The sequence below is a fragment of the Cetorhinus maximus genome, chromosome 18 (assembly GCF_964194155.1).
Source record: "Cetorhinus maximus chromosome 18, sCetMax3.hap1.1, whole genome shotgun sequence".
NCBI lineage: Eukaryota > Metazoa > Chordata > Chondrichthyes > Lamniformes > Cetorhinidae > Cetorhinus > Cetorhinus maximus.
In genome coordinates this window covers 21,373,639-21,399,783 of record NC_135896.1, presented here as the reverse complement: position 1 = coordinate 21,399,783, position 26,145 = coordinate 21,373,639, and the positions used below count along the sequence as shown (strand labels likewise).

Sequence of the window (26,145 nt, the reverse complement as noted above, 5' to 3'; positions counted from 1 at the left end):
ATAATAGTTTAATGCGTCTGCTTATTTAAGTGATCTAACTCCTTCCTGGGCATAAGACTTTGGGTGCTATTCCACTCACAAAATAGAAGTTAGGTAACAGTTGTCTGACAACTTTTTTTTTTAGGTAATTCTATTTTTGTATGTCTTTTGCAACCAAGAACTCCTCTTATACCTCCGTGGTTTAATTTTAGCCGCAGAAAATGAAAATTGCGTTGACAGAACTTCCGCAGTCGATGCATTTTACAGACAAGGATTTTTTTAAAAAGGACATAAGCTTTGAAATCCGGGATAAAAAACGGGAAGAAGTGCTGGAAATAGACGGCAGGCCCCGCAACATCTGGGAAAAAAGATGATTAGTAGCTTCAGGTGTAGACGCTTGGCTAGAAACGTCCTGGGAAAAGAGTGCACCTGAAAAACTAGCCTGTCTCTTCCTTACGCAGATATACACAGGCACACTCATACAGACACACAGACTCACACGCAGACACACTCATACAGACACACAGACTCACACGCAGACACACTCATACAGACACATAGGCACACACACAGACACACTCATACAGACACACAGGCACACACACAGACACACACATAGACACAGACAACACATGCAGCCACACATACAGCCACACAAAAGAGACAGACACAGAGACACAGGGACACACAAACACACGCACACAGAGACACAGGCACATACATGTGCACACAGACACGCATGCAGATATACACACAGACAGCGACACACATGCACACACATATGACACGCCCTGTGATTCCAGCCAGCAATTCATTCGATAACGTATTCGGTGACTTTACCATGGTGCGAGTGCAGCTATTGGAAGAGAAATCGGAACCTGAAATAAATGATAATCATTCCATGTGAATGGATTGGCGTGATACAGATGGATAGGAGATCACACGAGAAGAAGACACGAGTGAGGAAGACAGAACGCATAAGGAAACAGAGGGCAGTTGAAAAGGGGGAGTGAGTGAATCTACCACTTTCAACAAAAGCCCCTGAAATGTCCCCATTGTCACACTGCATGTCCATGATAATTACAGTCAGTACTAAATGTTCTGATCTTATGATCGCATAGGTGTAAACTTAACTAAAGTGCTTAGAAATGTGTACAGAATGCGCGACTTCATCTCGACTCCACTACGTGTCTCACAGCAAGCTCGGCGGGGTTTCAACGTAAAGACTGAGAGCGTAGCTGACTTCTAAAGTAACTCGGCTTAATACTTTGTGAATGAAGAATGCGCCTGCAGCTTTATCCAGCGCAGAATACAATGGTCGGCATTCCCTCTGCCTCAGTTATGCCAATTTACAACTGCGAGTCATTTCAGGATAAAACGCTTACCTGAATGAGTATCCCGGTATCTGGTCGCTTGCTGCACACACACAGGGATCCACTTTACTCTTCTGAAGGGGGCGGGGAGGAGGGGGAGAGAGACCTGTTGAGTTCTTGGGAACTGAATGCAAGTTCAGGCACTCGTGGACTCACAAGTCTGAAATGTGAAAACGCCCACTTACTGATCTCACCAACCCACGAAGTGCAACTTAACTCTTCCAGACCGCTCATCGCGCCCTGAATGTGTCGGATTTTGCCAGAGCTGTCTTTCCGATGAACTCAGATGGAGTCAAATTACACGGTGCCATGCTCTGGAGGAGGGTGTTACGAGCAGTCTCGGTGTGTCTTTATTGCGCTGAGTAAACTTGGCTGAGTTAGAATAAGTTAAGTCATTCAAATTATTTCTCTCCATTTACCCGGAGGGCATCTTTGCACTCGCTCCCTTGCAAAGGAGTTCGTAACCTCATGGGGATCTCTGAGGTGCCACTTTACGAGCAGACGATGCCATAAAGGAACTTTGAAAACGATTCCTTAAATAGTCTGGTAAAACTGGGGGAGTAGGTGACATTAGCTTTGCGTGGAAATAGTCGTGGAGCGACTTCAGCCCCGTTTAAACGCAACCATTTTTATTCAAGACACAGTAACTAACAAGAATACTTCTCACCTGCTCAGTTGGACTAATGCCCAGTATAGTGAAGTTTGGCAGGTGTTACACTTTCTTTTCTGAATCTCTTGTTCATTCTCATTTGTTCCCACTCTTTTTCGTGTATCTGGTCACTTCCATCTTATCTGTTTCAACACATCATCACATTTTTAAATTTCTCTCCTGGTAGTCCATTGATTATCATGATTCTTTTATGTGTTTACTTTAACCATCCCTTAATCTGTTTGGAATCAACAGGTTAGCAACTGCATTCAAATAACACACGCAGAGGAATTTGACGTGAAGAGGGGGAAACCAGCCTCTGTCAGAGAGCAGTGAATCCCACAGAATCCTTCAACTTCTGCCCAAAATGAGCCGTGCTGCCCAAATGCCCATTGAAAATAGGATGGGTTAGAGCAAGACACCTTTGCCACATCATCGACATTGAATTCATGTGATTTTCAGGCGGGATCTCAACGAACAAAGAGAACTCCAGCCTACTTTAGGCAAGAAGCTTCTTAAATATGAAAATCCTCACCCTTTCCTCTTCTTGAGTTCCCTGCCCAAAGGCAGGTCTAACTACAGCACCATGATCACCACCATAGACAGGTCCTGAATTTGCTCCCAGCCAGGAAAGGTGTCAAATCACAAGCTATTAGCACCAGCCAGCTGCCCCATCACTAAGGAATCCAAGTTGCTGTAGCAACTTTTACAAAGTTTACATGCATGTTGTAGCCTGGAGTTATGGATAGGAATGTAGAGGCATCAATTTCTTTCCATCACATAGCTGAGCAGGAATCAATCCCACTCTTACCATCTGCCACTGGCCCATGTTGGAAGGGTTTACAAGTTGGTACTTACCCTGCTTGGCTGAGTTATGAACACACCTTCCTTGGCCATCAAGTCCTGAAGTGGGACTTGAACCTGGGGCTTCTAGCTCAGAGGCAGGGACACTACCCACTGCACCATATGACCGCCTCTATGCTGCTGCAATTTCAATTTTCAGTTACAAATAGAACAGAGGGTGCACTGCTCATACTTCTTCCATTTTGACCAGGTATTGAGTGACCTAATCATTCAGGACTGCTGGAGGACGCTCAACAGTTGGTCATTTTTTTTTCCTTTTGTGGGACCAAGAGGAGCAAGCTTCCTCCTCCTGGGTTCACACAAAATATTATGTTCCACTGCCAGCCTGGGCAAGACCAGACTCCCCCTCAAGAATCGCCTCCATCTCCGTCCCAGGTCTGATATCATGGCTTGGGGAGCCAGTTAATTTTCTGCCCTCTGTAGTTACCAGCACTAGTTGGTGCCGACTGCTCTCCAGCATTTAAAATTGGTTTGGTCCTCCTATACCAGCTTCAGGAAGGCACTGCATCTACTCTGCCAATGTCATATGCATTTTGGTTACAAGTCAAAGGCTGTCCCTTCTGTTTTACCAGAGAAGCTGTTCTGAAGTTCTCATCATTCCAATCTTTCATTGGATTGGTGCTTGCTTTCTCTAATTATCGGCTCCATGTTAATCAAGCTTTAAACTTTTGAACCTGCTGCTGACTATGAAACTACGTTTATTCAATAGTGGACTTCTGTTTCACATTCTTTTCTGTTCTGCTGCCTTCACATATTATGTCTGAGTCTGCCCTTCTTACAGAAAATGTGATAATACACAGACCAACCCGTGAAAGTTAGACTGGTATCAGATCAATCCTAAGAAAGGTGCCATTTTTTAGATGAGGTGAGAGGTCTGCCCCCTCAGGTGGACATAAAATATCCCATGGCAATATTTGAAAGAAGAGCAGAGGAGTTATTCCTGGTGTCCTGACCAACGTTTATCCCTCAATCAACATCACAAAATCTGATTATCTGGTCATTATCACAATGCTGCTTGTGGGAGTTTGCTGTGTGCAGATTGGCTGCTCTGTTTCCTACATTACAACAATGAATATTCTCTAAAGTACTGTGTTGTCTGTTAAGTGCTTCGAGGCATCCAGTGGTTTTGAAAAGTGCAATATGAATGCAAGTTTTTGTTTTCTTTCAGAAAAGAGGATTTGTAGAACCTTTCTTTGGGGAATTAATTGGGTTAAATGGATGCCTAATAGACCAGATCGTATATGCAATGTGGGAAATTTGGTTAGGTGGGTTGAATAGTTCTTTTTCACAAGGACTTGGGTTTGAGAAAAAGGATATTTTAGTTAGAGATTTCATCAAGAAACATTAACTCCCATGCTCTGTGTATAGTCTAAAAACCCTAGGGTTAGATACATTTTTCAATTAATACTAAACATGGACTTTGGAGAAATAAACATTCTAGGTTAACTTTTTTCTGTGTATATAGGACCCAGAGTAGGCCATTTGATTCAGCCATTTTCTTAGTCATAGAAGCTCTATCTTCTAACATCTTTATCCTAATTACCCTAACTTCTCCAGCTCCATTAATACTGTTACTTCCTAAATAATGATCTATCTCACCTTTGAGCATGTCTATTGCCAGCTATGTCCTCCTGGTGCAAAGTAAACCAAGGTGTCACAAATATTGGATTGGCTTGTAGCTTTACTCAGATTATGTCTGGATTCCCCTACTAAGAGCATGAGCATTTTCATTTTTACCTTCATATTCTCTTTTCTACGCCACAGTCCAACTATCCCGCAATCTTATCAGCTCCAGAGAATGTAACTCAGATTCATCCAATCCCTCTTTATAGCTCAGCTCTCCATCCTAGATATCGTCCTGTTGAATTGCGACTGTGCTTTCTGCAAGGTCAGTATATACTTCTTAAGATTCGTTGCTCAAAACTGAACATAGCATTTCATATTATGTCTGATCCGCACTCTAGTACTTCCCTACTTTTATGTTCTCTACCTCTAGTGATAAAGCCCAGAAGGCATTCAAGAGGGCATTGGATGATTATTTGAATATAAAATGTGCAAGGATACAGGGAAAAGGCAGGAGAATGGCATTAAGTCATAATGCTCATTTGGGGAGCCAGTGCAGACACGATGGGCTGAATGTCCGCCTCCTGCACCATAACAATTCTGTGATTCTGTGAATACATTAGCCTTTTGATCACTATTGTACCTGCAATTTCTTTTCATGACCTCTGCACCCGGAACCCTAAATCTGCCACCCCAAATTTTCTTATTTATGTGATTTCCCCCTCCACTCGTATGTCCAAAGTGTACTACTTCATACTTTCCTCCATTGGGCTGCAGTTGTCATTTGTCTGTCCAACCATTCAATGTCTTTTTGATATTTTCTGCTCCGTTCTTCACTATACATGCTAATTTTGGATTACCAATATTTGGATATATGCTTACCATTTCCACATTCCGCTAACTAATATGTAGAGTGAAAGAATGCAAGCTTAGGATTGATTCACAGAGGAGACTATTTTTCATTGCCCTGTGTTCATAAAATACCCTTTCTCTTAGCTCACAGCCAATTACTGCCCAGCCAGTTTCCTGTTCTCATTGCATGACATATATCACATTCTGAGGTGCTGTGCCTGTTCTACCAGTACAATATGAATGCAGAATTAGACCCTTCCTGATTGTGTAGCTGGGAAGTGGTATCTCAACACCAATTTTAAAAATAGCTCCTGGCTGTGATATTATTTAACCAAATTAGTGCTCAATTTATACAGATATTATTAAATGGTAGAATAAAGACATCAAAGAGTAAAAATATCAGCATTTACAAGTTATGACATTATAAACTACAAATTCTGTCCCATGAGGGACCATGATGGATTCATAAAAGTTTTGTTCAAGAATCACAAAGCCTCACCCACACACGGTGAATGCTGTGATGGATTTGGACTTTGGGTGATAGTTTAAAATGGACAATATTGACTCAATGGGCAATAATTTTCCTTTCTATTGAAGTTAATGGATGCCTGCATCAATATCACTCGTACCACACTATTGACTGAAGTCAAAGTTGTCCCCCATAGACTCAGGATTTTATCGTTCACCTTAAAGGTGCATGAGGTAGGTGTTATATTCCTGGATGTATGATTCTGGTATTTGGATAGGGAAATGATTGGCAGTTCACTAAACAGAGGGAGGTGACAATGAAGAAAAGCGAAAGTGCAGCAGCTGAAAAGGAAAAGAAACCAAAAAGCACAGGAATGCTACAACTTGCACTTCTGCCTAACCCAGGAAGTGGGGGTTGGAGGGATTGGTAGGGTAGTTCTGAAGAAGAGTCATATGGACTCGAAACATTAGCCCTGTCTTTCTCTCCACAGATGCTGTCAGACCTGCTGTGTTTTTCCAGCAATTTTTGTTTTTGTCTCAGATTTCCAGCATCCGCAGTATTTTGCTTTCATTATATTGGTAGGGTAGTTGTTTGCCAGGGAATGTTCCAGTGGGAATGCTGCCAGTTATATTTGCACAAAATAAGAAAATGCTGAAATGCTCTGCTTTATTTTGTGCTTGACTTATTATTTTCTTGATGTTGTTGGACAACTGAAATGTTTACTAAATGTGTTCAGAGCATGGCACGTACGGCAGGCATTAACATTATAAGGAACAGCACTGAGCATAAAGTAACTGGAATTATTTTGGGACAAAAAATGAATACAATCTGAAAACTTAAATGAAAAGAAGAAGGAAAATGCATACCAGAATAATACTGAATGTCAGCACTGAAGAAGAATGAACATTAAAGCCAACATTAAGAAGTTAGTTCTGAAGAAGAGTCAAATTGGATTCGAAAAGTTAACTCTGTTTCTGATTCCATTTTTCCAGCACTTTCTGCTTTTATTTCAGTCCTCCAGCATCCACTGTATTTTGCTTTTATTTTTTGAAGAAGTTAGATAGAGCTCTTTCACCCAAAGTGCTCTGTCAGAAAAATGTAAAGAAAACTCCATGGGATTATTCAAAGAGCAGAGGAATTCTCTCTAGTGTCCTGAGCAATATTTACCCCTCAACCAACATTACCAAAAAAAAAAATGATCTGGTCATTATCACATTGCACTTTGCGGGAGCTTCCTGAGTGCAAACTGGCTGCTGTGTTTCCTACATTACAAAGTGACTGCATTTCGGAAAAGTATTTAATTGCCTGTAAAGCATTTTGGGATGTCCTGAGGATGTGATTTTTTTTTTCTGGTCTTTTCTGACTATGAAAGATTGTGGGTACACAGCAAACAAAAGTATTTCAGATGGGGCGTCTTCATATGGTGCATCCTTGGTGATGGCTGAAGAGGCCAATTCTCGAGAGGCAGGTTCTGCCACAAGTGACGCACATGAAGCTACCGAGTGTTGATGCGACTTGTTTTATTTCCGGTGTTGACATCTGCTGCCAAGCTCCTGTAACCACTCATCATGGTGGTGCATTCCAGCCCACAGGAGGTGTCACCATTTTCCTCTGTCATCAGCTAGTGACCCCCAGGCGCAGTAAGTGATGTCTATATCCTTCATGTCACGCTTGCAAGCATCCTTGGAGTGGTGCTTTTGGTGTCCTACTGGTCATCTGGCTCTGGCTACCTCGCCATGCAGAGAGCCCTTGGGTGTGTGATTGTCTTCCACCCTGCACATGTGCCTGAGCCAAGGAAGCCACCTCTGCCTGATGAGTGCTAACAAACTTGGGAGCTTTGTTTTGAGAGGACTGCTGCAGTTGTGAGTTTGTCCTGCCAGGGTATACCCACAATCCACCACAGATAATGAAGATGGAAATTGTTGAGCTTCTTTTCTCAATAGCTGTAAGCTGTCTACGTTTCAGAGCCACACAGCAAGGTGCTGAATGAACTCTACGTCACCAACATTTTCTTTAAATGCAGAAATTGCTACAAGTATCATGGCATCAACCAATGTCTGGATATTGGCACCAATTAGACTTGGCACCAATTAGACTTGGTCATCAAGAGAAGGCACAATCTGTCAAGTTTTCTCCACACCCACATCCACCACAGCTCAGATTGTGACATCAACCTCCCTCTTGCCAGCAACAGAGTGAAGGTGAACCCTCCAAAGTTTCAAAGTTCCAAACACGATGGCCCATCATGTATCAACATTCCTTGCAAAAGTAATGATGCCAAATACCAGTACTTTGCACTGTTGCTAAAACGATTGTTACCCACCAAAGGTTTACCAGGAGGGTGTAAAGATGCTCCATCAATGTACATCTTTCTTTCCTCTGTCTGTGTAATATATTTGTGCCCAAGTTTACCAAGGAAGCTCATTGAGGCAGACACAATAAATGTTTTTGGAGAGATAAGAGCTTGAGGAGGATAGGAATAAATATTCCTCTGGTGCTTGTGTGTAGCAACAAATGTAAATTGCATCATAAAAATGTTCTCATTTTGATTTTATGGAGAACACATCAATTGCAGTGTTGTTACACATAATGAACATAAGGAAGAATCCTTATCCCCTGATGAGAAGGTGGAGAGATGGATCGAGATCAATTAAGGAGGAATGATTTGCTTGATTAATTAGGTTTTTCCTGCTTCCGAAAGTTACTATGTCTTCAGATACCCTCTAATATCCACAGCTACTATTTCAATAAAAATACATGCATTGCTGAAAAAAAGACGTAAGTTGAAGCTTTGATGTGTCTCTTTTTTTCAGCAATACGTAAGTTCTCTACTACCAAACGACTATTTAAAAACACGTGTATTTTAATAGTCACATAAATGTATAGCTCACACACAATATTTGTAATAAAACAAAGTTGTTGTTCTTGTTATGCTTTAGCCTGTAGGGTGCCAAAAGCGCCGCTCCAAGGATGCTTGCAATGATTCAATGGTAGATGCATGTCCCGAGTGGTTTTGAGCAACTATCTCTGCTCTGTGCTCAGTTAACCAATTTCAGTTGGGAGGTCAGTAGGGGGGCTACAGCTGGTCTCAGTGACCCTGGATTATGGGTGATGAGGGTGGAAACACAGTCTTCCTGGCCCTTGTCATTTTACCATGGTGCCCTGTTGAAAGCCATACAGGTGTGAACATTGGATGAGAACAGGATCAGACTCAGCTTTGGTGCTTCACAGTCAAATAGCCAGCTGCTTCACTTGTCCTTGAAGCATGTTGATCAGGGCAGTGGCTGCTGTTTCCAGTGGAGCCATATCTCACCATAGCTCACTATCTTCGGAAAAGAGACAAAAATTACCTCGATCACTATGAGTTAATTATAGAATGTTAGCCGCTGTAGAACACTTGTTTTAATCAGTCTATGCATTTTTCTAAGGCTAAAACAATTCAATGCTCATTCCAGTTAGTGCAATGCAATTTTTACTTCTAGTCAAATGCGAAATCTACCATGAGCTACGAAGCCCAGATTGATTAGTTTTATTATATTGTGCTGTGGTGAGCTTGAAGTGTCTTATTTGAAGATTATCTTGCTGGAAGCTGTTCTAGTTTATAATTATAAAGCTCCGTGATTGCTTAAGCACTCATAATATGAACCTCAGTGGACCAATATGGCTTTAACCATCTTAAATCATAAGCAAGATTTTCTGTCTTGTGCAAGATTACAATGGTTCATATTTGGGCACCATTCCACACCTGACTTTGAAATTGTGCAGCAGGGCCAGTGTTTATTGGCCAAGTTCCCTGTAGATTCATTGCATCAAGTAGCTTCAGAGTAAATAGTGCATGAGAAATTCCCTGAGACTGAGTACATTAGAATTTGACTTGCTTGTGCTCTGATTGTCAGCCAGGGCTGTACATTTCCAAAGGACATTTGGCTCCCAGAAAAGCTTCCCCTTCTGTTTGACTGCATTCCTGTGGAATGTAAATATATGGGTGTGCTGCTATTTCACTGATTTCAAACATAGAAAGAAGAGGAGCCAGCCCCACTTACTTCACAGATGGTGATTGGATCCCTTCAGCTCTGAGTACTCCTACTGGAATACTGCATATAACAACCCTCCTGTATACTGTTTCTAACCTGTCCAATCTCTTTTCCCTTCCATGAGCAATCTGTCCCGCCTACGTTCCAGGCTGTTAATTTTTTTTTTAGAATCTTTCCTCTGTTCCAACTTGCCTCAATCTGTGTCTTTTCTACGTTGTTTATGTCAGCCCTCCCTTACACTGCTTGGATCATTGCTGCTTAGTTCTCCCAGCTTGCTTTATTTTTCCTTTCTCCCTTTCACCTCTAGGAGCTTCTTTATCCCTTGTTTTCGATCCTTCTCTTCTTTCTACCTTCAGCTCACACCCTGATGACTGTTGCCAATCATTTTAAACATGAGTGCCAAGTTGACATAAGAGGGAAGCAACAGGGAAGGAGAGGAAGACAGAGGAGGAGAGATGAAAATAAAAAATCTAGACAGACAGATAAAAATACAGTAAAAAAATGATAAATAATGAATGGAGCATTGCAGTACAAGTGTCTCAAGTTAAGTTTTAATATCATAATCTGCCTTTCTCTCTCTCTCTCTCTCTCCCTGTTTTTGTGTGGTTGTGTATTTTTGGATAACCAATCTTTTATCCATGTATATCTATTCTCCTATTTTTCCCCCCAGGCCTTTCTCTTAATTTTTCTTGAAATGCTTCCTTTTATTTTCCCAATGTCTTTTATTTTTTATTTTTGAAGACCTACATCCAATTTTCTAAATGTGTTTCTCCACTTTTTCTCATGATCTCTCTTTTTCACTGTCTCCTCCTCAGGACCACCCCCTCCCCACATTATTCACAAAATCCCTCGTTTTATTTCAATCATTTTATTCCCTTCATTTTCATCTTTATTCCCTTCTTCCATTTTCATAATTTGTCTAAATGGTGGTTTTTCTCCCAGCTTCTACCAATTTTCTCTACTTACCATTCAGCTAGCAGTAAATAAGAATGAAACTGGACCTTTGATTTGCATTGACTCTTCAATCACTGCAGAAGCACGAATATTAATACTTCACGAGTGACAACTATTCATCCAACGATCACAATTCCTACGTGACAGCACATGCATAGTGTATGGGCGCAACATTCACCAGTGGCATGCACACTTAAAGAAGGAACACATCATTCTGACACACAAATGTAGGGTTCCTAGCACATTATAAGCAAGATACAAATGCTGCAGCTGGTCCCATTCAATACTGCCCGTAACATGATTGTGGGCCTGTTGTACCTGCCTGTGCAATGTACATTGTCAGGAAGATAATGCGAGACTAGAGAGGAATGGGAAGAGAGGCTACTTTAAAACTTATTTCTGGTGTCATTCAAAGACCCCACTGAGGAAGTGAAAGTGGGCAAATGCATTTTAAAGATATTAATTCTTGTTGTTACATTGTACTTGTTTCTAAGAGTACATCAACTTATCCGGGAAGGTTTTCTTGGTGTTTCGAGGGCAACTAAATCAAAACACATTTATGAGAAGCATGTTTATGACATTACTATCCAGCGTTCAGTGAGGAAATCTTCCTACTGTACCAAACATTTTTCTATTATAAACACTGATTTACCCATTAACATATAAATGTCCACTTGTTTCATACTGTGTTTACATTTATTATGGTGGGTTGTATGTTTGTGTGTGTTTTCATTAAAGTGAAGAATTTGATGTCTGGGAACTGAAACACTTCCATTCTTGGTACCAAGTGTCAGTCACAAACACTCCTGGATCAGCCAGACACCCTACCCTAAGACCCCCCCAACATGTTGTATCAGTCACATTACCATTTCTCATGCCTGTCTAAGTGATCAATTTGTTGCCAGTTTGTGTCTATGTTCATTAAGAGCTAAATTTGAACTGTTCCAACTCATTTCACTTGTTTCCCCTCTCATCTTAAATGCCTTGCATGTTGAACCTATCTTGTGTCAATATCTTTTATCAATGCACTTGTGTTGAGTGCTTGTCTGACCTTTTCTCCCATGTTTCTCCTAATCTACAATCACATACTGGTCATCATTTCTGTATTCTCACTGTGCTAAAGTCAAGACACAATCCGCTCTATTCTGTTTTAATTAATTCCTTCCAAAGACCTCAACATTGTGGGTCCCAAACTCCCCTTAGCCTTTTCTTCTTCCCATAGTTTTCCAGCTGCTAACCCCCCCAATTCTAGAATTACTTTCTTTCCTCTGTTTCCTCACTATTAAATCCATCCCTCTCCCTGGCTACAGTCGGAGACTAAACCAGTCTGATTGCAACATTGGTGTCGCATTTGACCACAAGGTGAGCTTCCAGCCACATATTCACGCCATCACTATGACCACCTATTTCAACACCCATAATATTGCCCGACTTCGCTGCTGTCACACCTCATTTACTGCTGAAACCCTCATTCATGCCTTTGTTATTCTCTAGATTTGACTATTCCAAAGCACCCCTGCCTGGTCTCCCACATTCTACCCTCCCTAAACTTGAGGTCATACAAAATCCCACTGCCTGCATCTTAACTCACACCAAGTCCCATTCCCCTACCACATTTGTACTCATTGACCTACATCGGCTCCCGGTCAAGCAACGTCTTGATTTTACAAATTTCATCCTTGTTTTCAAATACCTCCATGGCCTCACCCCATAATATCTCTGTAATCTCCTCCAGCCTGCAACCCTCTGCATTCATCTAATTCTGGCCTTCCAGACTTAACATTGAGTTCAACAACTTCAGATCATGAACTCTCTCCTCCATTTTCACCCCTTTTTGACCCCCTTTTTTCAAATATTTAATTTTTATATATATTTTTTTCCCACCTCTTTCTACTATTATTTTGAAAATGTATTTCCAGTCATTGTTTTATCCCCACCTTTTAGCCTACTTTGATCTTTTTCCCCACACAGTCCCCTCCCTCCACCCACCCCCACTAGGGCCATCTGTCACTTGCTCATCCTGCTTTCTACTCTTAATGTCACCATTAGCATCTCCTTTAGCCAGCATCACCACCATCAACATCCCTTCGACCTTTTGTTTATGACATCTTTTGCTATCTCTCCTTTGCCTCCACCTATCACTGACCTTCAATCCAGCGTCACCTGTCCCACCCCACCTTAAACAGTACACATTCCACCACATTTTTACTTCTCTTTAGCTCTGAAGAAGAGTCATACGAACTCAAAACGTTAACTCTGTCTTTCTCTCCACCGATGCTGCCAGACCCGCTGAGTTTTTCCAGCAATTTTTGTTTCTGTTTCTGGTAATGATGGTTGAGGAAGAAATGCTGGCCTGGACACCAAAAGAACTCGCTGAACATCTTCAAATCGCACTGTAGAATACTGTAAACTCACCAAATCAGCTAATGGTGCACTTGGAAGGCAACTCATCTCTCAGCACTGCTTAAAACGTGTTGGCCTAGATTATGTCCACAGCTCCCGGCGCGAGGTTTGAACTTACAACCTTCTGATTCAGGCCTGTGCTGCCAACTGAGCCAAGCTGAGACTTGAAAGGATAACATTCCAACTTACTGCATTGCTCACTCCCCAAGGGAAAAAAATAATATGTGTATGACACTTTGATTTAAATTTTGCAGATTGCTTTTGATAATGAAAGACATGTGGTGTGATAAAGTAAAACACTTAAAGATGGATGCTGTTTGGACACCATAGCAAAAACATTATTTGGAGTGAGCACCCCTAAATCAGTCAGTGATAATATTATTCTCTCCCTATTATCTAAAACTGAGACTCCTAATTTCTGGCGGACAAACCCATGGTCAAAGGATGTCTCATTTAGATTTACTTGTACTGAGGGACCACACACAGGAGAGTATGGACATGATACATACATAGATTATTTTAACAATATTGATTACTTCTTAAGGTTATTTCATCCACTAACATAAAATTGTTATTTCATTTGAGTTTCTTAGTTCTACTTTAGTGGATCGCAGCGTTAAGGTGGAGCACCTTATGTTCACAAGCTTCACTATTCCAGACTGGAAAAAATATATGTTCTTAAAAATATTTGAGTTTGAGTCTATTTTGTTGAGCTGTTAATTGTTTATTTACACAGAGACCCATCAGGTCAGCTTTCTTCCTGTCTGTTAAGTTGAGCTGCACCATCACTGTCTTCTGGAATCCTGAAGCAATCCAATGAAAGTATTAGGTGGTTACCATTTCCACGGGGACAATGAAATCTCGGGTAATTTGGATTCAGGAAAACATGCCATTGACCGTGTTTGTGTTTTTAGAAAAATCTGTATGGGCCTCACCTTTCTGAACTGATGGTTGTTTTGAGGAATATCTACGAGATAGTGAGGGATGCATTTTTAGGCCCTGCTGGGGCAATAGGTGGGCAGACTCTAAAAATAGCACTGCCAGCTGGCTCTATCCATCCCTGGGACATTTCCCAGAGGGGAGATGGGAGCTCAGCAGGGCTGCCAGCCCATGAGACAGGGTAGCCAATTGATCCAGTCAATGCCCACTTATCAGAGGCTGACTGGGAGTTTCAGTTGGCCTCCAGTCCCTGTAGGCAGTGTGGATCAAGGTAGCTGCCTGGATGTGGCATAGTGGAGCACTGCAGGTGAAAGTGAAAGTCACCATAGCCCCAGAGGCTGCTCTCTCATTAGAGAGACAACTGGTGGTGAGTTTAACCTGAGGGTCACCATACCTCAGGCAAGGGGTGAGGTTAAGAAGGCAGGGCCTTCATGCATGACCTCAGCCAGTGCAGGAATTGAACCCACACTGTTGGTATCACTCTACATCAGAGACCAGCTGTTCAGTCAACTGAGCTAATCAACCCTGAAGAAAGACTTAGAGCACCCCAAACCCAGCCCTAACCCCTGGCCTACCTAGGTTCAGCTGCAGTTACAGGTCACCCTGTGGAGGGGTAACCCCTCAAACAACATCACTAAAAAAGGACTGATTACTCTATTTTATTTCATTACTGTTTGTGGGACCTTTGTGTGCACAAATTGGTAGCCATGTTTTCTCCATTACAACAGCGGTTACATGTCAAATGTTCAGAATTGACTATAAAGCACTTTGGTAGGTTCTGAAGTCATGAAAGGTGCTTTTTTAAAGGCAAACTCTTTCCTTACCTTGCCAAAAATTACTTTGAGACTCACTCACGAGGATTAGCTGGGTGCTAAGGTACCAGAGGGAAGCTTGCAGGAGGAGAATCGTGTCCTGTCACAGGTCCCTGCCTACAGCAGCAAAGAAATTTAGAGGGAAAAATCTTCAGGGGAAAGTGAGCATTTGAAAGAAATCAAGGTGGAATATTTTTGCAAGGACAATGCTTTAAGTGTCTACAGAGCAGTGTTTGTATAGCAACCAAAAAAATGAATTCACGTGGCTTCCAAATAAAGCATTAGCTTCAGTACACAGTCTCCTGCTGTCACAGGGCTGTGAGAGGGCAAATTGTCTAGTAATTAGATTCTAGCAGCTTAATAATGGAGATTTCAAAGGGACAATCACCAGCAGCCGTATTAGATTACCAGTACTGCTGTTGTGACAGTCGCTGTGTAGGGGGGATGTTTTCGTGGAGGCAGGAAGCTATCAAAGGGGAAAGGTTTCTCTGTTTTTGTCAAGGGAAATTTGACTCAGCAAAAAATAATAAAGCAAGAACTATTGATTTCATCTGCAGATGGTACTGTAATTCCTAATTTTGTTCTCCTGTTGACTTTTGCTCAGTTTTCTTACAGGGATAACATCTAACAGCTTTGATATGTTATTCATTGTCAGTACTGTCTGCATACTGGAAAGTCAAACCATTTCAGATCAATCTGAATTGGTCTCTTTCGTACTTACCAGGCACACAGTTAGAATGGGAAATGGCACTCATGGAAGACCTTCCTAGAGGACTAATTCAAATACACTAATTTCTTGAAAATGAATGCGCAAAGTTTTTGACAAAAGTGTATGATAACATAGGGAGGCCCAAAAACAAAGGCCGTTAGGAGATCTAAATCTGATAGAGTACAATATCGGGCATGAAATAGGCTCACTCGCTAGAAGATAATCCTCTGAGGATCATCCTATATTTATCCTTGAGCTTCATTGGAATAAATCCAGTGAGCTCTGGAAACCCACTGGGCATCTCACTTGTCCAGGTTGTTTGAGTTTTGGTCAGCTTAGACCTCTGCCAGAGCCACTGGTAAATCTGGGAGAGGGTAAGAGGCAAGGAGGAAGGGCACAAACCAAGAGGATCCCCCTTGGAGGTAGGAGAGTTTTGACAGGCTCATTTAAAATTCAAATCAATTATGCCATTAACTTGCATATATTTCAAGTCATCGATAGGAATGTGTTTAGATGATCTAATTTGTGATTTATTAATGAGATAATGACAGCAAGAAAAGGCCTTCCCAAACCTCCAAGTCTGCAAAACTCAAGACAATACAAATCAACAAGTAAGAATTGTGGCTAAATAGTGTCAGCTGCACTGCCAGAACTCTGGGACGACATGTGGCTGGCCCTTTGACTGCAAATTGGCAATCCTGGTTTGGGAGGCTACATGAGAAGGCTTTTTTTATTCTCTCAAATAAAAAGCAACACAAATGCTGGGAAATGAAAGTGAAAACAAAAGTACTAGAAATACACAACATATGAAAAGAGGAAAGCCAAGTCATTCACATGAAGATGGTGCTAAAAATGAAACATTTTTGTCCAAGATTTAACTTGGTGTTGGCTTCTTTAATTGGAATGGGACATATGAGGCGAAACCTTTCTCCCCTCACCTGTTATCCCAGAAACCAATTTCCAAATTTAATTAATACAATGATAGTTTGATTGACAACTTTAACCATTCACTTAAAATACAAACATGCTGGGGTGTAAATTCATCTTGGGTGATAGCACAAAATGGGTGATAGTGAATCAACTTCACTGGAAAAGAAAATCAGGTGAAATGTTAGCGGCTGTTCACTTTCATCCATTTTATGCAACCGTCCTAAGAGGAATTCATTCTCCAGCATGTCACTTGTTCATGTCAGATTTGCATATTCTTAACTTTAGCTGGCAGTTGTATAAATTTTCAAAGTCCTGTTCACTGTGTTTGGAGGGAATTTGAAGCCTGTCTCGTTGAAGTAAACTGATTTGGAATCTTTGAAAGAAATACAGTCTCCAACTTCTGAAGAGAGTTTATTGAAGCAGATGATCAAAAAATGAAAAATAACCACTATGTCAGAAAATTAATACCAGCGTTACAAACTAATTATTTTCAACCAGGTGAGGGAAAAGTATAAAAGCAGACAGGTTTTGCAATTGCACAGAGTGAGAGCACAGATTGGAGGTGACATGGTTTGAGTGCAACAAGGGAAGTGTTAACTTGGCAATCTAGTTGAATGGTGGAGCAGGCTCAAGAGACCAAATGGCCTACACCTGCTTTCTATGCTCCTATGTTCCTGTGTAGCGTGTCGGAGCTGGTGAACACCAATGCTATCCAATGGCAACCACATCTGCAGGAGACGTCTGCCGCTCGAGGAGCTTCAACTCAGAGTTAATGAGCTGGAGTCTGAGCTTCAGATGCCACAGTGCATCAGCGAGGGGTCACCTGGACATCCTTGAATATATTTAAGACTGATTTTTGGTCTCTCAGGGAATCAAAGGATATGGGGAGCAGGCAGGAGAGTGGAGTCGAGCCCAAGATCAGTCTTGATCATATTGAATCGTGGAGCAGGCTCGATGGGCTATACGGTTTTCTCCTGTTCCTAATTCTTATGTTCTTATGCTTTCACTATTACTGCAAAAAATATATGTTTAGTTATTGCTGCCATTTGCTTGTTCTGTTATTATTTGGTAAGTTTTTCTTGGCAATTAAATGAAACAAGACCTAATGTAGCACTGAATCCAAGGAGCATCCCATTGAGATACAGGATATAACCAATGGCTAAAGTAACCTAAAAAAGATTCTTTGTTCATTATCCAAAAGACAATATGATATTTTTAATGTAAATAGCGGGGCTAGAGAAAACACTGCTAAGGAGAAAGAAAGTGAGGAATTAACCTGCAAGGCTCTGTAGCACAAAAGGCAAAAATATCTAAAGCATAAAACAGTCCAAAAACATTAACACAGAACTATTCCATTTTCTTTTCCAATGCTGTCATATCTGCATATGTTTCCAGAATTTTCTTTATTTTTATTACATTTTTTTTCACAACTTTCTCCCCTTTCTTAATTCATCACTTGAGAATTGTGGTTGCCATTTGGACTATATTTCCAGGGAGCTGGCAATGGACTGATATCTCAAATGCCTGTTCATCATTGTGAAGCAAGGCAATGGGGTAGAAATTGGTTATAACCTATTTTAGGGCACATAACCAGTGGCACACAGCGCACGCCCCAACTGGGAGGCCTGAGGCACACTTGAAGTTGGCCCTAGGCCCTATTTCATTAATTTAGGCAAGCTGCCTGGCGCCTGCCATGCCTCCAGAGGTCACTTGTCCAATTCTAGAGGATAAATTTCAGGTTACTTGCCTTGCCGGTAGAAGCTATTGGAGAAATTCCAGGAAGTACAACAGGAGGGTAGATCATGAGCCAGCAGTAGCTTCTGGGAGTGGTGTGGAGCCAAGAGGAGAATTCCTCTCCTGGTTTCACATCAAACTGCTAACCGAAGTGACGACTAAAAGTTTCTGTTCCACTTGGCATTTCTCAATTTAGCAGAGGGGTCCTATAAAAGACAAAATTTACATATGTAAGGAGCCTAACACCTGTTTTAGGCATGAACCAGGGATGGCTGAAAAACTACCTAACCCAATATGTGGTTGAACGTCTTTCAGGCATCATCAAGGCATATGCAATTGCATTCACAAATTAGTACCCTTTGAGCCAGATTTCTGACTGGAAACTGGGCACAGTAGAAACCAAATATCCCCCCAGTCAGTGTGAGTATGTTATTCAATGGAGAGGAAGTGTTGTCTAAGCTGATCCCAGTCCTATTCTCACGTCTGACATCTGGCCACACTTTCCAGCAGGGGTAACCAGATAGAAATCCAGAGTCGGATTCTTAGCTGATTTTTTCCCCCCTTGCTGGAAAGGGTTTGAACCTGGGATATTGCTGATCTGTGGGGCTTATTACCACACTCAGTATGTGGTGCACTTACCCATTGAACCACTGGGGGAACTGAGAAACTGTTTATTAACCATAGTGAAAGTGATTACTGTTTTATCAATACAATCATATTGAAAAGTCAAGCATAGTGGCTAAGCATCTAATAGCTAAATGCCACTTCAACTAAAGGTGGAAGATATGGTAGCATGAAAAAATGAGAACTCCTGTTAAATATTAACACCTAGAATCATAGCCTGATTTTTAGGCATATTACATTCTAAGGAGTCATTCTATGAGCCTCTCCTGCTAATGAGAATCCCTACCAGCTAGCAGTGTGAAGAACTAGAAATTAAAATGTACATTATTTGTGATTTTCCAATCATTTACTTTTATGGTCAGATAATTCAAGAGTGATACATATCCAAATCCACGATATGTATTCCAAACGATAGCGCAGGCTTTGAAAATCAACCCTTAGAAGCCTAACTTTCCATCGGATGTAATAACAGCAACTATAGTGTTTCATAAATACAGAAATACAAATTTACAGAGTGGGAGGAGGGGTGAGCACCAATTAGGAGGCAGCAAGAAGTGAAAGAAAAAAAGAAATTGCGGGAGAGAAACCAAAAGTGAGGACAAAGAGGAAGCTCTTGAAGACAAAAAGAGGAGGTGGAAAAGTGGAGGCTCAAGGGATGAGAATTCCCAAAGATAATGACTGAAAAATCAGGGACCAGTAATGGAGGGAAGAGTTTGGGGCACAGAGTAGACTAGTGTCAGAGAAGAGGAGGACAGTGTAGGACCTTACAGCTGGAGAAGATCTCAAAGTAGGATTGGTATAAGAACATGAAGATATATGAAAATGAGGACAAAGACTGCACTTAAGTTTGTTAATAGTATGTTAATGATATTGTTAAGATACATAGGTGAAGGGTATTGTTTAATCCAGTACTTGAGCACATATAAATAGGGGACAGCTAAGATGCTTGGGAGTGGGAGGTGAGTTGTTAGACTGAACAAAGACAATAAGCTCTCTCAGTGGAGAAAGGCTCTGTGCCTTGGTTTCAACATCACCAACTGGCAAGGATCTGTTAACAAAGATAGCACATGGCTAGAGTGTATGATTGGCAGTAAATATGCTGAGGTTTCAGGCGATGTAATAAAACTATGAGGACAAAGCTTAAGTGGCTTATCAATGCTATCTCGGACTTAGCGAGTTGCATTTCACATGCACACTCAGAAGCAAGAATCCTGCCCAATATTTTACAACGGTGCTAAAAACAAAGGTAGCATCTTGTACTCCTATCCTAGCTAGAATTAGGTAGCTCAGTCCAGATCTCATGTCCATGTATAACCAAGTTCATTGTTAGAAAAATATTTAAGAACAGGGTTAGTTATTATTAATCCCAGTGTCTTTCCTGTTTTTACTGAATAACTCTACTGATCCACAGTATTATCATACTCTCAACCCTTTGCCTTTCAGAAAACCAGATTAATTGCTGTTTATACTTGTGCACCTTGAGATCCCTCTGCCATTCCTATTCAAACCTCTCCACGTTTAACTCTTTCCACTATTTCAACCAGGCTCAACTAATCAGTCATGACTGACTTCAGGGATAGTGGAGTCAATTCTTTCCATGGGTGTCTCTAATGATTTTTCACCACCTTAGCTAGTTACACATTCTCTTGCTTTCTTTAATGGGCAGGGTTGGGGCGAAGTTGAAGGGCGGGTGCGCTTCTGATTGGCGCCCCCAATTGGGGGCGCGGCGCCATTTTGCGTGGTTGGGCCAATTAAGGCCCACCCAGCGTGATGTCCGCACAGAAGCGCTATGCGGTCCCTGTGCAGGCAGGGGGATTCCCAAAATCAAGAGTGTGCTCTTTTGCGCATGCGCACAAAAGAGCGCACTCATCTCCCTGAGGCTAAGTGCTGCCTCAGGGGGATCGGATCTAAATGTAAAAAAGCTAAAAATAGAATAATAAAATTTCCCTAACATGTCCCCTCATGTGACACTGTCACATGAGTTGGGACATGTCCATAATTTTGACAAAAACTTTATTAAAATTTTTTAAAACCTACACGAAACCTCATTCCGCCCGTGGATGAGGTTTCATGCTTTTTCTAATTCCCGCCGGGGCTCCCGGCCTGCCCACCAACCTTAAGGTTGGATGGGCAGCTCCACTAATTGATTAATTACTCCCTCATTGGCCTCAATTGGCCATTGACAGGTCGGCGGGCGCGCAGCTGATTTTACTGCACCCCCGCCTACCTGAAAATTTAAATGGGGCACAGTGACGTCGAGAGTTCCACCCGACGACACTGCGGGTCATTTTACGCGTCGGCGAGCGGGCCCCACCCCCGCTCGCCGACGGGAAAATCCTGCCCAATGTCTTTTCATTGCCTTGCAGATGGTCTTTTATGTCATCTAACAGTTTCTTTTAAGCCAATTGTTGGCAACCCAATTATGTTCTCTGTGGGATTAGACTTTCTTTTGTTTCTCCTCTCCATTTTATTCAACCTTAGTAAGGTTTAGACTTCAGCTATCAGCTCTGATGAGTTGTACCTGAAACATCAACCTCTTTTTTTACCTTCTTCACAAAGATCAATTTAAAAAATTGCATTTTAGTAGCACTTTTCACAACTGCAGGATATCCCAAAGCACTTTATAATCAATGAAATATTTTTGAAATGCAGTCACTGTTGCAACAGAGGAAATGTGAAAACCAATTTTCACACAACAAGGCCACACAAACAGCAATGTGTAGTGACCAGATAATCCATTTCAGTGATGGTATTTAAGGGATAACTATTGACCAGGAAACCAGAGAAAATGCCCCTGCACTTCTTCAAACTAGTGCCATGGGATATTTTTTATCAACTTGAGCGGGTAAATGGGGCTTTGTTTTCTCTTGGTGCTGCACTGGAATCAGTCTAGATCCTGTGCTCACGTTCCTGGAATGGAACCTGATCCTATGATACTTTGATTCAGAGGTGAGATTGCAACCACTGAGCCATGACTGACTGCAAAATTCCAAAATTTTCTGTTTTTATTTCATTCATTAAGGCTTCAGTGGCCTTCCTTAGTAAATTATTCCAGATGTCTGTCAATATTTGGGTGAACAAGTTTCATCACGATTGCAGATGAGAGTTAAATCTGAAACTAGGGTCTTAAATCTGAACAAAGCAAACAACAAAAGGTGAGTGTGAGTTGACTCAGGTTGATTGAGAAGCTAGATTAAAACATATTATCGTAGAAAAGCAATGGCAAACATTTAAAGAAATAGTTCAAAGTTCACAACGAATATACATTCCCTTAAAGAATAAAACCCCACAGAAAAGTGCTCAAACCTTAGCCAACAGCTGAAGATTGTGTTAGATTAAAGGAAGAAGCTTATAATTATGCCAAATAGCAAGTACCTAGCCTGAGTATTGGGAGGATTTTAGAATCCAGCACAGGATCATAGGATCAAGATAAAGAGAAAGAAAATAGAATATGACTAAACTAGCAAGAGACATAAAAACAGATTGTGAAAGCTTCAATAGGTATGTTAAAAGGCGAGATTAGCAAAAATAAACTTGGATCCCTTGAAGACAGAGATGGGAGAGTTTAGAATGGAGAAATAAATAAATAGCAGAGGTATTAAACAGAAACTATGCATATGTTTTCATGATAGATGATACAAAAATATTTCAGAAATAATGGGAATCCAAGGGTCCAATGAAAATAAGGAACTTAAATAAATTAATATTAGTAAAGAGATAGCAGTTAAGAAATTAGTGGGGATAAATGTTGACAAAAATCTTACACCTGATGCCCCACACCCTAGGGTTTTAAAATATGTGGTTGCAAAGACAGTGAATGTATTGGTTTTGATTTTGATCTTTGAGAGTTTTAGGATGGTCCCTGTGGCTTAGAAGGTAGCAGGCATAACTCCACTACTTAATAAAGGAAAGGAAGAGAAAATAGGAATCTATAGACCAGTTATCCTGATATTTGTAGACAGGATGATGCTAGAATCTATTATTAGGAATGTAGTCACAGGGCACTTAGAAAATCATAATATGATTGGGCAGATTCAACATGAATTTATGACAGGCAAATTATGTTTGACAAATCTATTTGAGTTTTTTGAGGTTATAACAGGGAAGGTGGATAAGTTGTAATGACCTTTGGCCTGTAAGCAATCACAGTAAGGAGAATTTATAATTATTTCAAAACATTCAGGGAATCTGTTGTTTTAAAAATGTTTGAAAGAGACTTTTAAGAGTTTGTATCACCTGTAAAGAGATTAATTATAATATTGAGTCATAAGAAATACTGGTTCATGTAATCTGGTGTCACTTGACCAGGAAGAAGTACCAACAGGAAGGAAGTTGAAATGTGGAGGCCATGTGGCATGGAGGCAGCAAGGAGGAGAGGGATGAGCTGGAGAGAAGGAAGTTGGTTAGCAAGCAGAGCTGGATTCCTAAGGGATTGGGAAATACCTTTAGGACTGCTGCTACTGTTTCTTTCACTTCCCAGTGATTGAATGCCCAGAATCAGTGACATTGTGTGAAGCTAAAGGCAATTCTAGTATATCCACACTACCACAGCTGACTGGATCTGAGATTTGAGAATGTTCCAGAAAGAAGTGTGCTATCATGCAGAAGGTTGCCTGGATGGAACCCTGTTTACATGGAAGCTGCTACCTACGGAGAATGGGCTAAACTCTTGAAGTAAAGGGATTAGAGTACTGCTTAGAAGAATTTTGTGGCTGAAGATGGGGCAATACAGGCAGAGTGAACTGCCTAATAACCGTGTCAGGTAGTCTTGGTTCTAGCTGCTTTTCCATGTGTAATTTATAGTTTGTACCAACTGTGATTTGCCTGTTAATTTGTTTTTAATTTATGTTGTTTCTGATTCATGTTAAAATAAAAGTTAAAAGTGAAATCTTGTTTCGTAATTTCTTCATTTGGGGTCGTTCAGTAAATTTGGTTATTTTGGTTTACAATCCCCATGGGGTCGTAAAAAATGGAGAACCAGTAGATGTAGTGCATTTTGATTTTCAAGAAACATTTAATAAGGTGCCATGCAAGACGATATTACACAAAATTAGGGCTATTGGAATTGAGCATAATATATTAACATGAATTAGGATTGGTTACTTGACAGACAACAGAGTAGGAATAAATGGTTCATTTTCAGGTTGGCAGGCTGTAACCATTGGGGTATGACATCACTGGATCAATTAGATGAAGGGACTGAGTGTAATATATCCAAGTTTGCTGCTGATAAAAGATTAGGGGCAGAATTTTCTGCCTGTCAGGCTATGCGCTTCCTGTGTGGGCAGGGGGGGGAATCCCTAAATTCGAGACTGCGCTCTTTCGCGCATGCGCACGAAAGAGCGCACATCTCCCTGAGGCTAAGTGCTGCCTCAGGGAGATCGCTTTGACTTTTAAAACTATTAAAAATAGAGAGAAGAAAAATCCCTTACATGTCCCCTCATGTGACAATGTCACATGAGTTGGGACATGTTCATAATTTAGAGAACAACTTTATTACAATTTTTAAAACCCTACATGAAACCTCATCCCACCGCTGGATGAGATTTCATGTTTTCTCTATTTGCTGCCGGGGCTCTGGCCGACCCGCCAACCTTAAAGTTGGACGAACAGGTCCTTTAATTGGCCATTGACAGGCCGGCGGGCCCGCAGCTGATTTTGCTGCGCTCTTGCCTTCCTGAAAATTTAAATGGGGCAGGGTGATTTCGGGGGTTCCACCCCAACGTCATCCCGCGTCATTTTACGCATCAGCAAGCGGGACCCGCCCCCTGCTTGACGACAGCAAAACTCTGCCCTAGGTGTGAAAGCAAGCTATGAGGAGGATGCAAAGAGGCTGCAGAAGGATCTAGACACATTAAGTACTTGGGTAAGAACATGGCAGATGGAATATAATGAGGAGAAATGTGATGTTATCCATTTTGGTTGGAAAAAATAATAAAAAAGCAGAATATATTTTAAATGAAGAGACTAAAAAAATGTTGGTACGCAGAGGGACCTGGGTGTCCTTGTACATGAATCACAGAAAGTTAACATGCAGGTATACCAAGCAATTAGGAAAGCAAATAGTATGTTTGCTAATATTACAAATGAATTGGTGTATAAAAGAAATGAATTTTATTGCAATTATATAGGTCTCTGGTGAGACAACACCTGAATACTGTGTACAGTTTTGCTTTCCTAACCTCAGTACAATGAAGGCTCACTAGGCTGATTCTTTGAATTATTGGATTGTCCTGTGAAGGGAAGTTGAGTACAATAGGCCGATATCCCTAAGCCTGAATCTTCTGTTCGGCATGTGGGGGTGGGCCCCGCACGCCGACATAGAAAGTGATGCGCGGTGACATCGGGCGTGCGACCCAACGTCACCGCGCAACATTCAGATCTTCAGTTTGGCGGACGTGCACCGGAGTCGGCTGCGCACCCGCCGAACTGTCAAAGGCCTATTAAGGCTGCTAATAATCTAATTAAGCTGGTTGTCTGGGCTGCCCATCCAACCTTAAGGTTGGCGGGCAGGCGAAGAGCCCAAGCGGCCTTCACATTTATCATGAAACCTCATCCAGGGGCGGGATGAGGTTTCATGAAGTGTTTATAAATTGGATAAAAATTTTTATGAAAATTCATTGACATGTCCCAGCTCATGTGACACTGTCACTAGAGGGGACGTGTCTGAATTATTTTTTTTTTCTTCATTTAAATTTTTCATAATCAAACTAATCTCCAAGAGGCAGCTCTGTGCCTCAGGGAGATTTCGGAGCTCTTCCACGTGCATGTGCAGAAGAGCGCAGGCCCTGACTCAGCCTCCTCCCCTCACCTGCACAGGGAGCGCTCAGCGCTTCCGGGTGCGTGTCACGCTGGGCGGGCCTAGTAAGGCACATAAAATGGCGGCGCACAGCCGATCACGGGCGGCGTTCGGCTGTGTTCCCGCCCACGTCCACTCCCGCTCCCACTCAGCCCCCCCCACCGACGGGGAGAAAATTCTCCGTCTAGAGTTCAGAATAACGAATGGAACATATGTCATTCTCAAAAGGCTTAAAACTGGGATGTTAGGAAATTTCTCTGGCTGGGAAATCTAGAACATGGGATCACAGCTGGAGAATGGGTTGGCCATTTTGGACTGAGGTAAGAAGAAATTTCTTCACTCTGAGGGTTGTGAGTGATTGAAATTCTCTGACCCAGAAGGTTCTGGGTGCTCAGTCATTGCGAATAAGAAAGTCGGAGATCAATAGATTTTTGGGCACTGAGGGAATTAAGGGATAT

General features: G+C 41.5%; 2 long non-coding RNA genes across 2 annotated transcripts in view; both read left to right on the top strand.

Annotated features, from left to right (window-relative positions):
* Positions 1-26,145, top strand: part of LOC144692970 (uncharacterized) — a 114,906-nt gene that overhangs the window by 54,309 nt on the left and 34,452 nt on the right. The window lies entirely within an intron of this gene.
* LOC144692971 (uncharacterized) lies at positions 799-6,928 on the top strand. The gene is made up of 3 exons (XR_013579435.1): positions 799-988; positions 4,698-4,753; positions 5,878-6,928. It is a non-coding gene; the product is annotated as an uncharacterized LOC144692971 (long non-coding RNA).